The following is a 17,422-nucleotide window of genomic DNA, read 5'->3' on the forward strand; positions in this document are numbered from 1 at the left end:
AATTGGTTGTGTTACAAGAACAAACAATTTCTTGACTTAACTTAAACTTTTAAGGCAGCCCTTTACCTGATATTTTTAAGTTGAAACAACAAGTTATATTTTACAGTGTACATATACGTCCTCATGTTTTCAGATAATAATTTCCATAATTTTGTACATGTACAATAAAGGGCTATTCTATTCTATTCTATTCTAAACCAGCTATTAGGTCTTTACAGATGACATTTTGTTCAAATGCGACCAAATTTTTCAGTGGTGCGACTAAAAAAAAAATATTTGGTTGCACCTGTGCGACCAACTGTTCGGGTGGCAAAAAAAAAAAAAAAAATCTACAACCTTCCCTGTGGTCAACAACAGACACACATTATGCCCCTATCGTGGACTAAACCAATCAGAGATGGTAAGGGGCGGGACCTCTCTGATTGGCCGTGGTCCAGTTGAAAGTGAAGGTGGAAGTGGGAGGTGAGTAGCTTGAATAAAGCGATATCAATTAATTAAATCCTGAATCGACTTTTAAATATAACTGTGTTTTGCCAGAAACGCCAGATTCTCAGATTAAAGCTCACAAAACCATTTCAACAACAACCAAACAGCAAATGAGAGCAGGTACACGGACTCCACACAAAGACGTAAACACAGAGCGGACCGACGCATCAGAATCAACTTTGTCTTTCTCGGCTTTCTCACCCGACGGCCCGTAGACGGACACGCTGTCGGAGCTCAGCGATCCTGATGCGTCCGGTCCGCGCTGTGATTACGTCTTTTTGCGCTGATTCTGAGCTGCAGGTTTTGTCTCTCTCCAACCAAAATTCACCGAGCCAGCAGCAAAAGAAGCAGCAAACTGCGCTTCACATTTGATCAATGTCATCATGAATTTTGCTGTTTTGCTTCCACGACTATTAAAATCACACTCCATGCACAGCTAGCTCTCTCTCTATCTCTCTCTATACTTCAAGAACAGTTTCCCGTCTCCAATCTCTGTTTTCTGTATTATTCATTCGCTTATTACCCACCAGTCTACCGTTGTTTACAGCGCTGTCGGCTGCTGTCTTTTTCTTTTTTTCACTTAAATGTCCTCGGACAAGAAAGCCTATTTTTTCTGTTGTTCAATACTGAAGAAATTTAAATATTTTTAAGGTTATCTGCTATAAAAAGCCAGACCAGGAAAATCTCCTTCATGTTTTTCTGTGTTTTATTCTCAGTTACTTTCACACAAAGGCATCTGCTGTGATGTTCACAATTCTGAAGAAGTCAGTGCTGATAAATGATCAGAATTATAATATTTCTGACTGTCTGAGGCTAAGTTGAATCGAATCGGGACTTTGAAAACCGGAATCGAATGGATTATAGAAATCAGTGATGATACCCAGCCCTAGTGAGCAGCCTAGGCACGACAGAAGTGGATGTAGCTGTAATAGGAAAAGAACTATTGCTAACTTTTCTGTTAAGTTAAGGCCTGATCCTTCTGAAATTCATAGCCAGTGCTCTGACACGGTGTCATCAATCTTTGAATGCTGAAAAAGCACAGTGTATCCAGAAAAACACATTATATTATATAAATTATTAGAAAATTTGTGTGCGCCTAACTTTTGTGCCGGTACGCCCATGGCAAAAAGTTAGTCTAGAGCCCTGCAGGGTTACAGCTAGTATAAAGTTAGTATAAACAGAATACTGTCAGTGTAGAGCAGGGTTCCCCAATCCCAGTCCACGAGGGCTGGTGTCCCTGCAGGTTTTAGATGTGTCCTTGATCCATAACAGCTGATTTAAATGGATAAATAACCGTCTTGAAGTTCTCCAGAGGCCTGGTAATGAACTAATCATGTGATTCAGGTGTGTTGACCCAGGGTGAGATCTAAAACGTGCAGGGACACCAGCCCTCGTGGACTGGGATGGGGACCCCTGGTGTAGAGAATGGAAATCGACCAGGACAACTCATGAAACATCTGCTCACATCTGTTTGAATTCAGATGTATATTTCCACAAAGAGCAGCAGATCAGCTGATCACAGCCTGTACATTAAGAACATCTACTGGTGCTCTCAATAGAAATTATTGTGAGCCAATAAAACTGCTTTTAGGGTTCCCCCACCTGCTGAATCCCACGTTTACCTCTTTCATATGAATTTTCCTGCTTGTGGAGAACAAAATCAGGGAGTGCTAAGTCTAAACCACGGCATTTTCCAATTAATTGCCAATCACAATTATTTCCTGTTTCCATGTGTCTAATTTATACTTTGAATTATGAATTGTGCTAAACTTCTCTGTGTGCAGACAGCCTGACGAAGAGAAGTCCACAGCTGCACAACCAGAATCTTTAACTGCCTGACACTAAAATACAGTGAACTGATAGACTGTCTCCTGAACTTCTCTCAGAAAAAAAGAACTCACAGTGCTCATGTTCTCATGTTCTATGTTTCTCACTGTTGAGTGTTCAGCCTTTAGTGTTTAGTTTTGCCCAGTTTAGTTTATTGTTAGTTTAGTCTTAGTTTCCTTTTGCCCTTTGTTTTGCGTGTTTCATCAGCCACAAATAAACGGCTCATTTTTTCATTAGAATCTAATTTGCTTCCCTGAGTTAGCTTGAGGGTTGTCATAATTCTCAGCTTGAGATATGTGAAGCTAGAGACACCAGCAGCCATGGCGAATTGTTTTCCATGGGCCAGAGCAGACGACAACCGGGGAACCCATGGCACACCCATGTTTTTGCCTGTAGTACTGACCCTTGTATGTAAAATAGGTGGAATGAAGACAGAGTTCCAGGAGCAAACACACTTAGTCGGGGCTGAGAGTGGGCTTGTTGCTGAGGTTGGGGTCATCCTGTAATTTCTCTACTTCCACACCTTCAGTGACTGCAATCCAAATCCAAATCCAAGTTATTTATATAGCAAATTTAAAAAAAACAGAAAGTTTGCCCAAAGTGCTGTACAAAAAGGCACCGTATTCCAAAGTTTGGGAGCCACAATTGAAAAAGCTCATTCTCTTTTAAGTTTCAGCCTAGGTTTTGGGACAACCAAAAGCAGATGGTCGGCTGATCTAAGGGCTCGCGAGGGAATATAAGACTGAAGTACATCAGAAAGGTATGGAGGACCGTTTAGGCATTTATAAGCCAACTTTAGGACTTAGGACACAGACGAACCGACGAGAGGAAAATGCTGGGTCAGCGACCCAGGACCATGACAGTTATGTCATGAACTGTGTGTAGAGCAGGCAGGATAGGACCCAAATTCAGACTCTTGGAGGCAATAAACAAAGGACAACGAGGGAAGTGAGAACAGTCAGGGAACACAGGTGACACAAATTAACATGATGCCACAGGGGAAGCACACCATACATGGAATCACAAGACTTTCCCAATAAAACAAGAAACTGAGGAACATGACACAGGAGTGGACGAAAGGCAGACGAGAGGGAGCGAAGGAACATGAAAGTGCACAAGGGAGAGAGAGACGCAGACATGACAGACATGACATGACAGACTGGGAAAGCATGGATAAATATGACAAGCGGGGGGAATACAGAATGAAACATGAGAAAAACAAGACACAAGAACTCACACAACCTACATAAACACAGACACCGAGAGCAAAGACACAGGGGTAAATGTACAAAAGCATACATGAATTAGCTCTATGAACCTTAAATAATAACCATAACTCAAAATGTAATAAAAACTCAAGAAACTCAGAATGCTTTATCAAAAAGACCCAGAACCATGACAAGTTAAGAGAAGGGCAGCAGCATTTTGAACAAGCTGAAGACGTGAGAGTGATCCTTGGCTGACTGCAAAAGTCAAGCTGAAAGGCATGTATTATTTTCTCCAAGTCATGCTTTGACAAAACTGGCTACAGCTTTGCTATTTGCCTTAACTGGAAAAGGTTTTTTGCAACACAGAACTGATTTGTATATTACATTTAAAATCCAAGTACATAATGACTCACAGATTCGTGACATGCTGTTTAACATATGACCCAAATGGAACCCAAGCTGGAAGACAAATGTAACCACTTCCTGGGTTTCGTTTCAGGGGCTCATACGTATTTTTGTCACTGAGCAGTGACAAAATTTTGTCATGATAGTCTCTCTGGTTTAGCAAAACTGTGCACCTGCCCTTGTCTGCCAGAAAGATGATAATGTTGTTGTCATTACTAAGTGATGTGTGTGCCTTCCTCTCTTCCATGCTGATATTGGGTGCTGAGGGCTTTGCATTGGTGAAACAGGCTGAAACTTTTGTCCGTAGTTGCCCTGCTTCCATGTCTGCAATCATGAGAACCCTCTGGCTGCTTGGTCGGCACCAGGCATGCTGGATGTGGATGTGACTTGACAGGCAAGACGAGTCTACCTATGGCTGGGTCGAGACGAGACTAGGCATGACAGTGACCTCTGGCTGAGACGTGGCAGGAACAGGACAGATGGCTGGAGGAGCTCCTGGGACCCTCCAGCGGAGACAGACAGCTGGAGTAGCAGGTGGACGTAGCTGTTCAGGGCACACAGCTGGCTCAGCCGGCTCCGGGTGCAGCAGGCTGGGGTTGCACAGTGCAGGGAGCCTGTTCAGGCAGTAACAATAATCCAAAGTGTGTAGTGGACTGGATGAGATCAACTGAGCTCTCAGCTGCTGATGGAGGCAGCTGCACTGGCTCCAAAGACTCCAGGAGCCTTTGAAATAATAGTTCTTGTAGTATTAATCTTGGGCTCGGAGGAAGCCGTGGTGACACAGTCCTTTACGTCTGCCAAGCTAGAAAATCCTGCCTCAGAAAAAACAGTCTGTGAGGGAATAATTCCACATTCTGAAAGGGCAAGAGATAAACAGTCCTTTGTGTCCATAGCCCTAGGATATATGTTCCAGGGGTGAATAGTGCTTGAATTTTTTAGACTCTGAGTAGGTGTAACGGAGGGAAGGTGATTCTATTTCCACAGTGTTTTTTCTAAAGGAAGGAAACCTTCCTCCAAACGGACAGAGCAGTGGAGCCGCCAAGGGAAAGCACACGCTTAAAAAACTGTATAATTAAAATATAATTTATTATATTTAAATAGTTAAAAATGTAAAATGAATTAAAACAACCCTGGCCAAGGGGTAACACAATAAAAATCAATAAAACACAACATTAAAAGTCCAGTGGCATCCGCCACGGTATAAAAGTCACAAAGAGCTAAGAAATCCAGCGAAGTGGTGTAAAAGGGAAACCCAGCAGAGTCCTCGCCTTCCTCCCCGCATTCCGCGTCCCGGTACGCTGAAGAAAGGGAGGGAGCGGCAGTCACTATTCTTTTCAGGCAGTTTTCATTCGTAAAAAGGGGATAAGTCGAAGACTTACCCCGGGTGGGCAGAGCTCTCAACTCTGCCCGCCGCTTCTTTAAAACTGCAAATCGGCACCAGCTGTCTCGCCGCCTCTGCTCTCCCGCAGTGCACAAGCTGGGCTCTTGTTACTACTGCCGTCCGACTGTTCGCTCCGCGTCCCTAGTCGCTGGTGCTGTATCCTCTTCCCCTAGAACGCCAAGCTCCAGTCTTATGTGTCACTGAGCACTCTGTAAATTACCCTCTTTTTCCTCTCAGGTGTGTCCAATTAGTAAAAACGGGGGAAAGGGCGGAGTCTCTCCAGGACAATTTGACGGTATAACCAAAACATGCAATCTAAATAAAACACTGCACAAAATATGACCAATACATGCAATATAAAAAATAAATAAGTACACTTCACATTAAAATACAGCACAGCAAAACAACATCCGTCCTTCCCTGGATGACATCGGCAGTCTTTGGGCTTACAGACTTTGAGTTTACAGACTTTGCAGTCTCAGAGGCCAGCTTACCATGTTCACAGACTGCACTGGTCATATAAGCCGGGTGAGACACTTCGCTATCAAAGACAGGTTCTAAAATCCCTCAAGCCAAGATCATTCCATAAAATGTATTACTGTCAAAGTGAGCAGGTTGAATTGTACCAACAACACCCTGCAAAGTCTTAACATAAGTCACTGGTGAAACACAACACGCAGCCTCAGAGAGCTGGGAAATACAGTGTAGTTTCAATCCAGACATTCAACTAGAAAACTTAAAGTCCTTATTCTTTGCCTCCACGTCTGACGTGGGCTCAGAAAAGGCAGGCCTTGATAATTCAGGCTCAGAAGGGGCACATGACAAACAGTTTCTTATTACTATCCCCAGAAGGAGTACAAGAAAAACAGTCTTTGGCAAACTTAAGAGACAAACTCATAGAACCGTCCAAAGGGGCCGGAGCAGAAGCACACACACTTGGGCTGGTTATTTCAGACCCACCAGATGTTTCTTGATAATTATTTGAAACACTGAACAAATTAACATCTTTACACCCCCCCAGAATCAACTACAGTGTCTTTGCCCACCTTAACTGAGGGAAACAAAACAAAACAATTAGGTCGCCAGCCTGTTTGGAAGCTGAGCAGTCAATGTCCTGTTCAGGAGGTACAGACATGGAAAGAATTGTTGTTTTTGCAGACACAGTCCATCTCTTCCTGAGGTGCCTTTTCAGACCCACTAAACATAGTCCTGTCCACCTTAGAGCCTGGCTCTGACAGAATTTCAATCCTAGAGGGAATCAGTTCAATGAACATTGTTTTAAATTTACAGAATCAGCAACACAATCTGTGTTATTCAAAACTCTATTAACTTGACTCATGACAGTCTCAGGCAGAACGGATTCAGTTTCTCCAGACACATTCTCTTCCTGAATGCTCATGATCATACTATCTGCCAGTTTATAGGTTAGCTGAGAGTCACGGAATGAATGATCATTTAAACCTTTTGCCCTAAATGTGAGTTCATGCTCACCACTTCCAACATTTACTGCAGGGATGGACGGTGAAGCCTCATCGCTGGCCCCCTGGGAAACAGTCTTTAACAATGTACACTGGGTAAATATAGGATCTTTAGTGCACAGGAAAAGTGTCTATGCCTCTGAAGCATTAATAGTCTGTTCACACTCGAGTCCATGAATTACTACCTCTGAATTACACTCACTCATGATAATATCACGGAGGCCTGGAAGCAAGAACCCACTGTCACTCACCTCCATTTGCTGAGCGGTGGAGCGGCAATGCGGGCGCCACTTCTTCCTGGAAGCATTTGTGAATGATGCAAACGCCCCCAAAGCCAAGGGTGACGTGGTGGCGACCTTCTCGTTCTCAGCCAGAGAAGAGGCAGACGGCGGGAGGTCCAACTGCGGTGGTGATGTAGGAATGTCAAGGGGAGGAGCAAAACTCAGTAATCTCACTCTTGTTCCTGTAGTCAGCGGCGGGGAACTGCGCGTTGGCAGGCTGCTGTTGCCACGGCTGGAGTTGCAGTGTGGTGCTAAGAAAACCACTAATCAATGTCAGTAGCGACTCCCATGACCAGGGGAAAACAGACATGCATACCCGTATTTGTTGAACTACCTCCTCCCGTTCCTTGTCTCTGGTGCACTGCAGACAGAACTAGTTTTTCAGCGTCACTCTGAGACAGGATATTTCTAATTTTAGAGATGTTGGGCAAATGGAAAAAAGCAGTCCTACGTATTTGTTTAATATGTGCATTGAAGGACATATCCTGGTAAAAAATGACTCCAAGGTTCCTCACAGTGTTACTGGAGGCCAAGGTAATGCCATCCAGAGTAAGAATCTGGATGGCATTACCCCGCCTGCATCATATTTCAGGGCCAAGTACAATAACCTCTTTTTTTAAATCTGAATTAAGAAGCACAAAGTTAGAGGCCATCCAGGTCTTTATGTCTTTAAGACATTCCTGCAGTTTAACTAATTGGTGTGTGTTATCTGGCTTCATGGACAGATAGAGCTGGGTGTCATCTGCATAGCAGTGAAAATGTATGCTATGCCTTCTAATGATACTGCCTAAGTGAAGCATGTATAGTGTAAACAGAATTGGTCCTAGCACTGAACCCTGTGGAGCTCCATAAATAACCTCAGTGTGTGAAGAGGACTCTCCATTTACATGAAGGAGGTAACCCAGACGATCAGACAAAGACAAAATGAAAACACACAGACCAAATACACACAGAAGGTGATCATGGGAAGTGGAAGCACATTAGGAAACAGCTGACTGGAGAATGAATGAACATAATGACACCAAGGGGTAAGTAAAACAAAGACATGGAACATGGAAACAAGACTTTCAAACTAAATAGTCAACGTGACGAGACGCAAACATGACACAAACTTGATAACATGAACCAACGAGGGGGACTAAGACACAGGGGATGATGACACAAACAGATCTTTTTTTTTTTTTTTTTTTTTCCTGCCTGTCCCGTTTGGCTCTTTTGCCATCAGAATTATTGTCTAAAGGCAAAGAAAGATGCCCAACGGATTTACTTTACCAAATTGACCATCCCAGCCTTGCCGTAATGGTCCATTTGATTCACCTTTTATTGTTTATTTTATTTTCACTTGCTGAATACGGGACAGACTTGACTGGAGGAAAGAAGGGGAGAAAGAAAGAGGGAAAGAGAAACAGCTGAGAAGAGGGACGGGGGAGAAGGGCAAAAACCAAAAACCAACAGAATGAGCAGAAAAAAAAAAAGAAAAAAAAGAAAAAAAATGCATATATCGATCACCTGGATCACCTGTTGAGAAAGAAAAAAGAAAACAAGCAGAAGAGAACAAGAGTAATAGAATAAACAACATCACAATGATATATGGGAATATGACAGTAAATACTAAATATTAAACATTATTGTGCAGCACATAAGATCAACAGAACACAGTGTGCTTTGAGGTAGGAGCCAAAAAGGGTGTAGTTTGTGGGTGTGATCACCCGTGTGTACACCTGTAAGCATGGACGCGCTTGTTTTTTAAAAGGTTCCTTCATGTAATGATCTGCTAGAGGGTGTGGGGGGGGGGCATGAAGCAGGTATGGAGGAGATCCAAACTCCAGACATCCAGAGGCCCCCAGAACACAAGAGACAAAGGAAGACCAACAGAGGGGCAGCCGTGCCACTGTCCCAGAAAGAGCTGAGGAGAGTCCCAGATGAGGGTTCACTGAGCAGCCGCGGAGCAGAAGCCAGGGGGAGTTGCAGTGACGCGCCCGTGAGCTCCGCCGGCAGCCAGCTGTGCCTGAGTGACCGAGCCCCAGGCCGAGAGGCCGGGGACACCCCACCTCCGAAGTGGCCCGAGCGAGCCCCAGGCTCCAGGCCCCGATAAGCGGTCGCCAAGGAGTGAGCCGGTGTGTACCCGGACGCCCATCCCCAGACACAAAGAACCACCAACGCACCGATGCCTGAGGGAGTCCGCCACTGGCAGGGGAAGTGGTGGTGGGGGGAGATAGGCCTCCAAACCTTGGAGGGCCTGAGATGTCCCCAGAGAGGTGGCGTCTGATACCCAACCTGACATACAGACACAGACAAACAGGCACACACAGATACAAACATCCATTCCCACCCTCATGCTCTCATATGCACTTACTCAACACTCAACCAACATGGAGACAGACATAAAGAGACGCTGTACACACGATCACACTCCCCAAGCGTACTCTACGAACCGGGTCTAGGTACCCTTGCCCCTGGAGGGGGGAACTGCACCAAGACCAAGGTGGTGTTACCCTTTTCCCTGCGGTGGGGAGAAGCAGACCGCCCCGACTCCGCAGCAGCAGGGAGGCCCCACATTCCAGACCGCAGTCGGACGGCCAACTCCTCCTCCTAGCCCCCCCGCTCCAGCAGGCCGCAGAGAACGGGGGTGAGAGAAGACTCCAAACCTCCCTCCACCCGCTCATTGTAGTGTTGATGCATGTGTGTTCTAAGGTGCCTTTAAAACCCAGAAGGGCATGGAGCTACCTGCCAGAGAGCAGCAGGTAAGCGCATAGTCCCTCCTGATAGCCCTCAATGTCTACGTGTATTCAAAATTGAGAGGTGGGCAACGACGCCAGGGGTGAGGTGTACACCCTGATGGTAATTTGGACTCCGTGTATCGTGCCCACCCCCAATATCCTATATGTATGTGTAATGAGAGTGTGAGTAATGTGAATGTCTAAGTTGTGGGATAAAATTGAGGCAGAGGTAGCCAGAAGGGGACAGAGGGGGGTAGCCTCCTCTGCACCCTGGTGACATACCCCTACTCCAAGGCCCTGCATGTGTGGGTGGTTGTGGTGGAGCGGGAAGAGGGAGGCAGCTGGAGACGGGGAGGGAAGGAAGGGAGGGGCAGGTGACCCCTCCCTGGGGCCAGCTCCCTCGCTGACCCCAGTAGGCACCCCCATACTCCGCGACCCGCCAGGGAAAGGGGGCCCAGGCCCATCCAGACCGGGGCCCAGTGCAGCAGCGCCGCCCGGCCCCAAAGAGCCCGGGACAGTCCACCCAACCCCACCACAGAGAAAACTGCACCCACCCCACCATCCACTCATCTTCCAGACTACATGAGACAATAGACGCCCAGGCTGAGATCTTCCTCCACCTCTCCTGTATCTCCCCCTCCTGCAGAGAGAGTTCCTGAAGAGAGGAAAGCTCCTGCAAGATGTGACAATCTCCCCCACCAGTTGAAGAGCCCCCCAGGCGGCTCGACGCACCGGCGGCACCCTGCGCCAGGGCTGGGCCCCCATGCACCCACCCGCCCACAACCCCGGCAACACACCAACCAGGACCCAAGCCCCCGAGGCCCGGCCAGGGCCCCAGCCCAGAGACGGAGCGCCCCCAGAACCTCACGCCCATCCCCGACCCACCCAGGGGCAGCCAGGCTACCAGGTCAGTAACCCACGTCCGTCAGCACAGACCCTCCCCTAGCCCCGCTGCACGCAGCCACGAGGAAACAGTCACCTGAGAGCCAACAGAGCCCCTAATTGGACATGACCGCTACCCCGGGTTGAGCCCCCCAAGGAAGATGCCTTCGGGGAACCCCCCGATGCCCTAAGCCTGTCCCTACCCCCACACTAATCACAACAGTGAAGGCGGGACCAAACTATGACCCCCCACCCCCACTAGGTGATGGAGCTGATCAAAAGAGCCCAGAGCAATTGATCTGATGTGGTGGCAGAGGCTGTATCAAGACTAATGTAATCTAATAGATAATTTCTATATTGGTTAGAATTAAGATTATTTTTATTTTTCCAGTTCATGAGGACAGTTTTCTTGGCTATGCATAGGGCAGTGAAAACCATATGGACTATATTCTTTTCTGTAGTGACATTATCTAAGCTGCCCAACAAACACACTAAGGGGGAAGTTGGAATGTTACATTTCAGACACTTTGATAAGTCTTCACATATCTCGCGCCAAAACTTCTGAACTGGTGGACAGAACCAAAGAGCGTGGATGTAATTGTCCGGTGAATTGGTTTGGCAGTGTGAGCAGTTGTTGGTAGACGTAAAGCCCATCTTGAACATCCGATGACCTGTATAGTGCACTCTATGTAATATTTTGTATTGAATTAATTGTAGACTGGGATTTCTGATTAGATGAAAGGTTTTTAAGCAAATCTGAGACCAGAAGTTTTGGTCTAAGTTAACTGATAAATCCGCTTCCCATTTTGCAATGGGAAGTGATATTGATTCATCTGTTTTAGAAAGCATTCTGTATATTTTGGATAGTAATTTGGGGGTTTTAAGAGTAAGAAATTGAACCACACTTGGTGGTGTTTGTAGTTCAACTTGACCCGGTTTAAATTTCTTTAAATCTCAAACAGATCTAATAAACAGCAAACTATGACAGCAACCTAGGCATGACAGAAATTAACTAGTTGGAGATTATGTATCGGAATTTCAGGAGCAGGACCACGCCTCCAAACACGCTCCTTCCGGTTCTCATCTATATATGTTCCTCCAGTTCTGTAAACTGTTCATTCTAGTTTACGTTCCCCACCCTCCCTGCCTCCCTCTTTTCAGTTCTTTAACTTCTTCACTTCTATTTAGTACATGGGGATCAGCCAGGCCCGGGAGCTGTCGCCAGTCCCCTTCAAGGCCTTCCCCAAACCGCAGCTCAATTCATGTCCAAGCATTCACCTTTATCTACTAAAATGCTGTCAAACCTAAAATGAGGACGTGGGCCAAGCTAGTGAAATAAGCTAAAAAGAAACTAGAACATCAATGAGTCTCTGCTGGATCTGCTCTTCTTTAGATTTTACCACATTGATGGTAAAATTTGTCTCACCCGCTCATTGAGCACCTGATGCTGTGCTTTCTGGAGGATTTTTTTTGCTCAGAGGCCCTTAGCTGAAGAGCTCATTTGTAGACTTTTAGGAGTAATCGGATTTTGTCTGCATCTCCATCTCACGTGGTTTGTGTAATCAGCTCATCTTACGTGCTGTTTGGTCATACACATGTACTAGCTTTAGGCAGTCCATGCCAAAGTGGGTTAAAATATCTTGATGCATGCACAGTCATCCAGGTAAGGAAATCCCAAAAAGTTGATTCTGTTCATCTGGATGAAGCGTTTTCAGTGTAAGAAACTGAAAATGCTTCATCCAAGTGACTTCTTAGAGACCACTGGTCTTTGATCAGTGGTCTTTGATAAGTGGTGGTTGATGAATGGTCACAACAATTTGGATATTAATGATCAAGGAACTACCACCCAGCCCATTGTTCATTCAGTGGGCTAGTTTCAGTTGTTGTGCAAAGGTACTTTTTATAAGTTTGGTGAAACCTGCAGTCAGCTGAGATGAAGAAGTCACTTGGATGAGTGACGAAATGGACTATTGAGCATGCATCAAGACGTTCACACTTTTTAATTTACATTTGTGTTAACTACATATGGTAATTTCATATGTGTTCAATCATAGTTCTGATGCTTTCAGTGAGAATCTACAATGTAAACAGTCATGAAAATAAGGAAAAACCATTAAATGAGAAAGTGTGTCCAAACTTTGAATGGTAGTTTAGGTCAGCTGACCATAGCCTGTCCACAAGGAAATCCTACTGCAGCTCACAATATAAATGAACTTATTTCTAATGTAGTCTTGTCCTGCCCTGACAGAACGTAGGTTTCCTTCACCTTCCAAATGTCACTTTAATACTGGATTCCTGAAAGAGACAATAATACATAAAGTGAAATCCGTTATCTAGTCTAATGATGCCATATAGTACAATAAATGAGTCAAAATGTGTGACCTCAAATTGAATGTGTAACTACATCAAGAAAAGTATGATAATAATCTATATCTATATTGTTGGTATTGTCTTCATTTTTGAACATTCCATGTTCTGTTGGACTCTTAAAGTCACAGAAAGAGAAATGCCAACAAAGAATAAAAAAGGAGTCAAATGAAGAAACAAATCGTACCGAACTCTACGCTTAAGTCACTTGCCTGGTGTTAATTCATCAGATTTATATTAGTATTATCGTATTATAATAAACAGTTGGCTTCATTCCTGCCTTCAACTTGTTTTTGTCTCCTCTGAACTTTCCTTTTTCCCATTTAAAAATCTTTGTATCACAGCTGCTGACTGTTTGCCTGTTTGTTTGCCTTCCAAGACCCAGTTTGAAAAACTTCCTTCAGTGTCAAAATCTTGTTTATATTCTCACAAGTGTAGTGATAAAAATAAGTGTGCAGTGTCTGCCTTTGCATGTGTTTAGGTACATGTGACATGGTGGACAATGTCTTCATGGCAAATCTGGTCCCTCCAGCAGACCTGGATGTGAGCAGCAGCTTATCAGCTCCGACCAGAGTTGCCCTCACTCCCAGCTACCTCCATTGCCCGAGAGGAAAATAAATTGCACCCGTGCTGTTAATAAGAATGAAAAATAAATTGTGACAAAGTCTTACACAACCAATACAAATACCGAATAAAAACGTGACTGGTGGGGTGCTGGAGATTTTAGGCAATAAAAACTCACTGTCGTGGTGAGACATCACCGAGTATCAAGAAATGGTGGAGGTGGGGTGGGGGCAGATGTTCAAACTACTTCTCATGATGAACGGCCAAAGTGTTTCTCCCCCCACCCCACAAGGCCATTGCATTACATTGCCAGCATCATGGATGCATACTGAATTCCTGACAACACTGTAAGCATATCTGTGGAAGATAATTATATATCGAATGTTCTCTTGCTCCCTTCAGCTCCTGGAGGGGAATATCCCTCTGTTGCACTCTGAGACTACATGGAGAAATCCTTTTTTGTCGAGCCCCGAAACACAACCACACAGCCATTTACACTTTTACCATGATATGTAAAGCAGTTATCAGTGCTACACTAAATTAACTTTTGGTTTTACGAGTTTCTCAGATTTTGGTAAGATGGGTAGACACTAAGGAGGAAAGAAGAACCAAAGTATAACATTGGCTGGATTTATGCGTATTGAAATTTTGTGTGAAAGGAAATGTGCATGAATCCAGTCACACAACGTGACACATGAAAAAGGACTTCATATCATTTGAGGAGAAGTCAGAGTTCTGTCCCTCTCCACATTCATAATTCTGACAAAACTGTTTCAAAGTCATTTGTTTAAAATATCTACAACACTTGATTTATTTATTTATTTTTATTCTCAACATGTGTTCTTATGATGGCCAAGGCACTGACAGCCATTTATCCTTACCACTTAATTCCCTGATACTCAAACTATTTGTTTCTGGTGTCTAAATACCACACATAACAAACAAGCTTTTGATTTTTTGGACTTCTAAAAATAAAACATTTAAAACAGTGTGCCCTGGATAAAACTTTAGTGGATAAAGTTTGCCCCTCTATGGATGTATGGATAGATACAACACTACCACTATCAGGTCAGGGTAGACACTGGATGGGTTAGTATTGTCTCACATATTGTCTATTGCAGTTAACCCTAACAGGACCAGTGCTTAATTGTGAGATTCATAACAGAGTCCTAATACTTTTGTAATATTTATTCTCTTTTAGTGAATTTATGAAACACTTCAAGATCTTGTTTTTATTCACTGATACATAGAGCACAAGAGAATATACATCACTGAGACAAGAATGTAACTTTTTTCAAATAAGTCTGAAATAGGACATTATGTGGGAAGTATAAAAGGGTTCGCAAATGACAATCCCTGATAATCAATTGACATTGACATTTTTTAGGTTAGAGGAAGACATGTTGGATCTATTTTTCCCACCACATCATTTGAGGTTGCAAGATGCCACCGTTTTCAGCAAATTGCTAGCTTTTAAAGTAATGCTGGTCTTTCCCTTGTTTCTAATCACATATTTTATTTATTTGGACTAATTTTTCTATTTCCACCCCCCATTCACTTTCGACTCATGTAAGTGTTTATTTTCTGTAAAGTTCTGCTGGGAGCATTTCACTCCACATTTCGTGACCCATTTCTTTTGCATTCCTCATCCATACTGTTTTCGTATCATCTCTTCCAAAAAGATTGTGTGCGTTTACCTTTATCCACTTCTAAACCCTTCTGGGGACCTCCCTGAAGACCCTGCTAAACCTTTGCGGTGTCTGTGCCTACAATGTGGAGTGTGGAGACTGTGGAGACAGAGCTTTTGTTCTCCAACGTAAGATCCTCAGTTTCAGCCTGTAAGGACTGATAATTCTCTGCCTTGGGAGGACTAACTTTGGTCCTGCATGATGCACTTTGGTTGTGGTGCAGTGTGCTTTGGTTGAGGATGGGGCCATACAGTAGAGGTATGGTTTGACATGGTTCCTGGCAAATAACACTATGATCCAATAACTACTTGTATTCTCCGGTACATAGCTACAGTAAGATGCTTCAGGGATTTTCAGAGACTTTAGGTGAATTCTTACAAATACAACCAAATTACAAACAATATGTATCATGGTCCTGGGTCGGTGACCCAGCACTTTGTGTTTCTATTATTAGTTTCTAGTTTATTCTGTTTTGTATTTGTTCTTTGTGTCCCCATCATCCCTACCTGTGTCTTCCCTCTGTGCTCTGTTCGGGTCCCCGAGTTTTGTGTTGTAAAACAGTCTGTGTGTTTCCTGTTTTACTTTGTAGATTTGTGTCTTGTTATGTTCATTAGTTCCAGCTGTGTCCCCTCCTGTTTACCATTTCCTAATTACCTGGTGTGTGTATTTATACTGTGTGTCTGCCTGTGCTCCTTGTGGTGTTGTCTGTGATTCTCTGTGAACCATCCGTGCATTCAACGTCATGCCGGCTGTGTCGCACTGCTCCTCGCTCCATGTCCTCCTTTTTGTATTAGTTTTCTCAGTTTAGGTTTATGTTCGGTCCTGCCCACACCTTGGGTTTTGTGCACTGTAAATAAACCCACTTGCATCTCTGCCACTGTAAGCTTTTGGATTCTCCTTTCTCACCTCCACACGACTACCAGCCGAGACGTGACAATATGTTTCTTTATTGTGTTTCTTTTTACAGTTTTTTCATTAGATTTGACAGATTTAGACCAAAAATACATTTTGATTACAGTTACTTTGGATGACGAGCCCACTAAACTTTTTCCTTGTTTAAATTAAACTGACTGCTCAGTGACATCTTGATATGGTTTTCTGAAGTTGAGGGCTAGAACTGACATTTTCAGTCTATTTTGAAAGTGTAAGAAAGATTGCAAATCATAATTGTTGTATTCATTGACATAGGCTCATATGGAGAACTTTGTTTTTCATGTGTAATATATAAGCATAATGCATTTAATATATTCAGCAAGTTATTTGTCACCAGACACGCCTGTAATTAACAAGCAACAAGTTTTTGTTGGGAGTCTATGTGTTGGCTAATTGAAGTGTGTTGTAATGATGCCCTTCGAGTTCATTTATTGAATCACTGCACAATAGTAGCTGGTTCATGGTTCAATTTAACACAGTTCCCCTTTCTTACAAATAGCACTTCATTCACTATTGTGATTGCTCTTTTATGAAATGGATGAACACTTTTCATATCAGTGTCAGTCATTCACTCTTGAGAAAGCCTTTTTCACAGCAAGCACAAATGACAGGGACTTCATGTTTTCCTGGTGCCAGACGTGACACATTTATATCACACACACCTTCAGACCAGTAGACAGCGCTGGGAGTGTCAAAGTGCACTCAGGCTATGTTCATTTTCATTTCTTCGTGATTATGTCTTTCTTGTGTCTGTGATTACTTCCAGACAGGGCGCTGGGCCTGTTCATTTCAGAATGCATCATAAACAATTTACACGTCATTAGTTTTGTTTTGATCATATTTGTTTGATGAAATGTCTTCCTGCGTGGTGAGTACTGGGGTTATTTACCCCATTTAGAGGCCCATGGAGTGCCATGCAGGGTGTGTTATCTTACATTGTGTGATTAATTGTCATGACTCTGTGCAGAACTTCTAATGAAACTAAGAGATGGGTGAATGTGTATTTGAGATCAGTATGAGAGACTGTCTTGTGCTGAAAGGTTTTTCTTTTTAATTTTTAAATCTATGTCAGTAAGAGGATAGGCACTGTGTCATCAGACTAATACAGTTGATTTAAAAGTGTTTAATCTGCCTTCGAAGTAAATACCCGCACACGATGTTCGGGAAGGGTAAAAATGCAACTCTGTGTGTGTATCTGTACT

At 43.8% G+C, this 17,422-nt stretch overlaps 1 long non-coding RNA gene across 1 annotated transcript; it reads right to left on the minus strand.

Moving 5' to 3' along the window:
• Positions 1 to 12,681: 12,681 nt before the first annotated feature.
• LOC120715651 lies at positions 12,682 to 14,047 on the minus strand. Its single transcript, XR_005691702.1, has 2 exons — positions 13,521 to 14,047; positions 12,682 to 12,963 (listed from the first exon to the last, which is right to left on the minus strand). It is a non-coding gene; the product is annotated as an uncharacterized LOC120715651 (long non-coding RNA).
• Positions 14,048 to 17,422: the final 3,375 nt, after the last annotated feature.

This window comes from Simochromis diagramma, unplaced genomic scaffold, assembly GCF_900408965.1.
Source record: "Simochromis diagramma unplaced genomic scaffold, fSimDia1.1 OVJJ01000449.1, whole genome shotgun sequence".
NCBI classification, from domain to species: Eukaryota; Metazoa; Chordata; class Actinopteri; order Cichliformes; family Cichlidae; genus Simochromis; species Simochromis diagramma.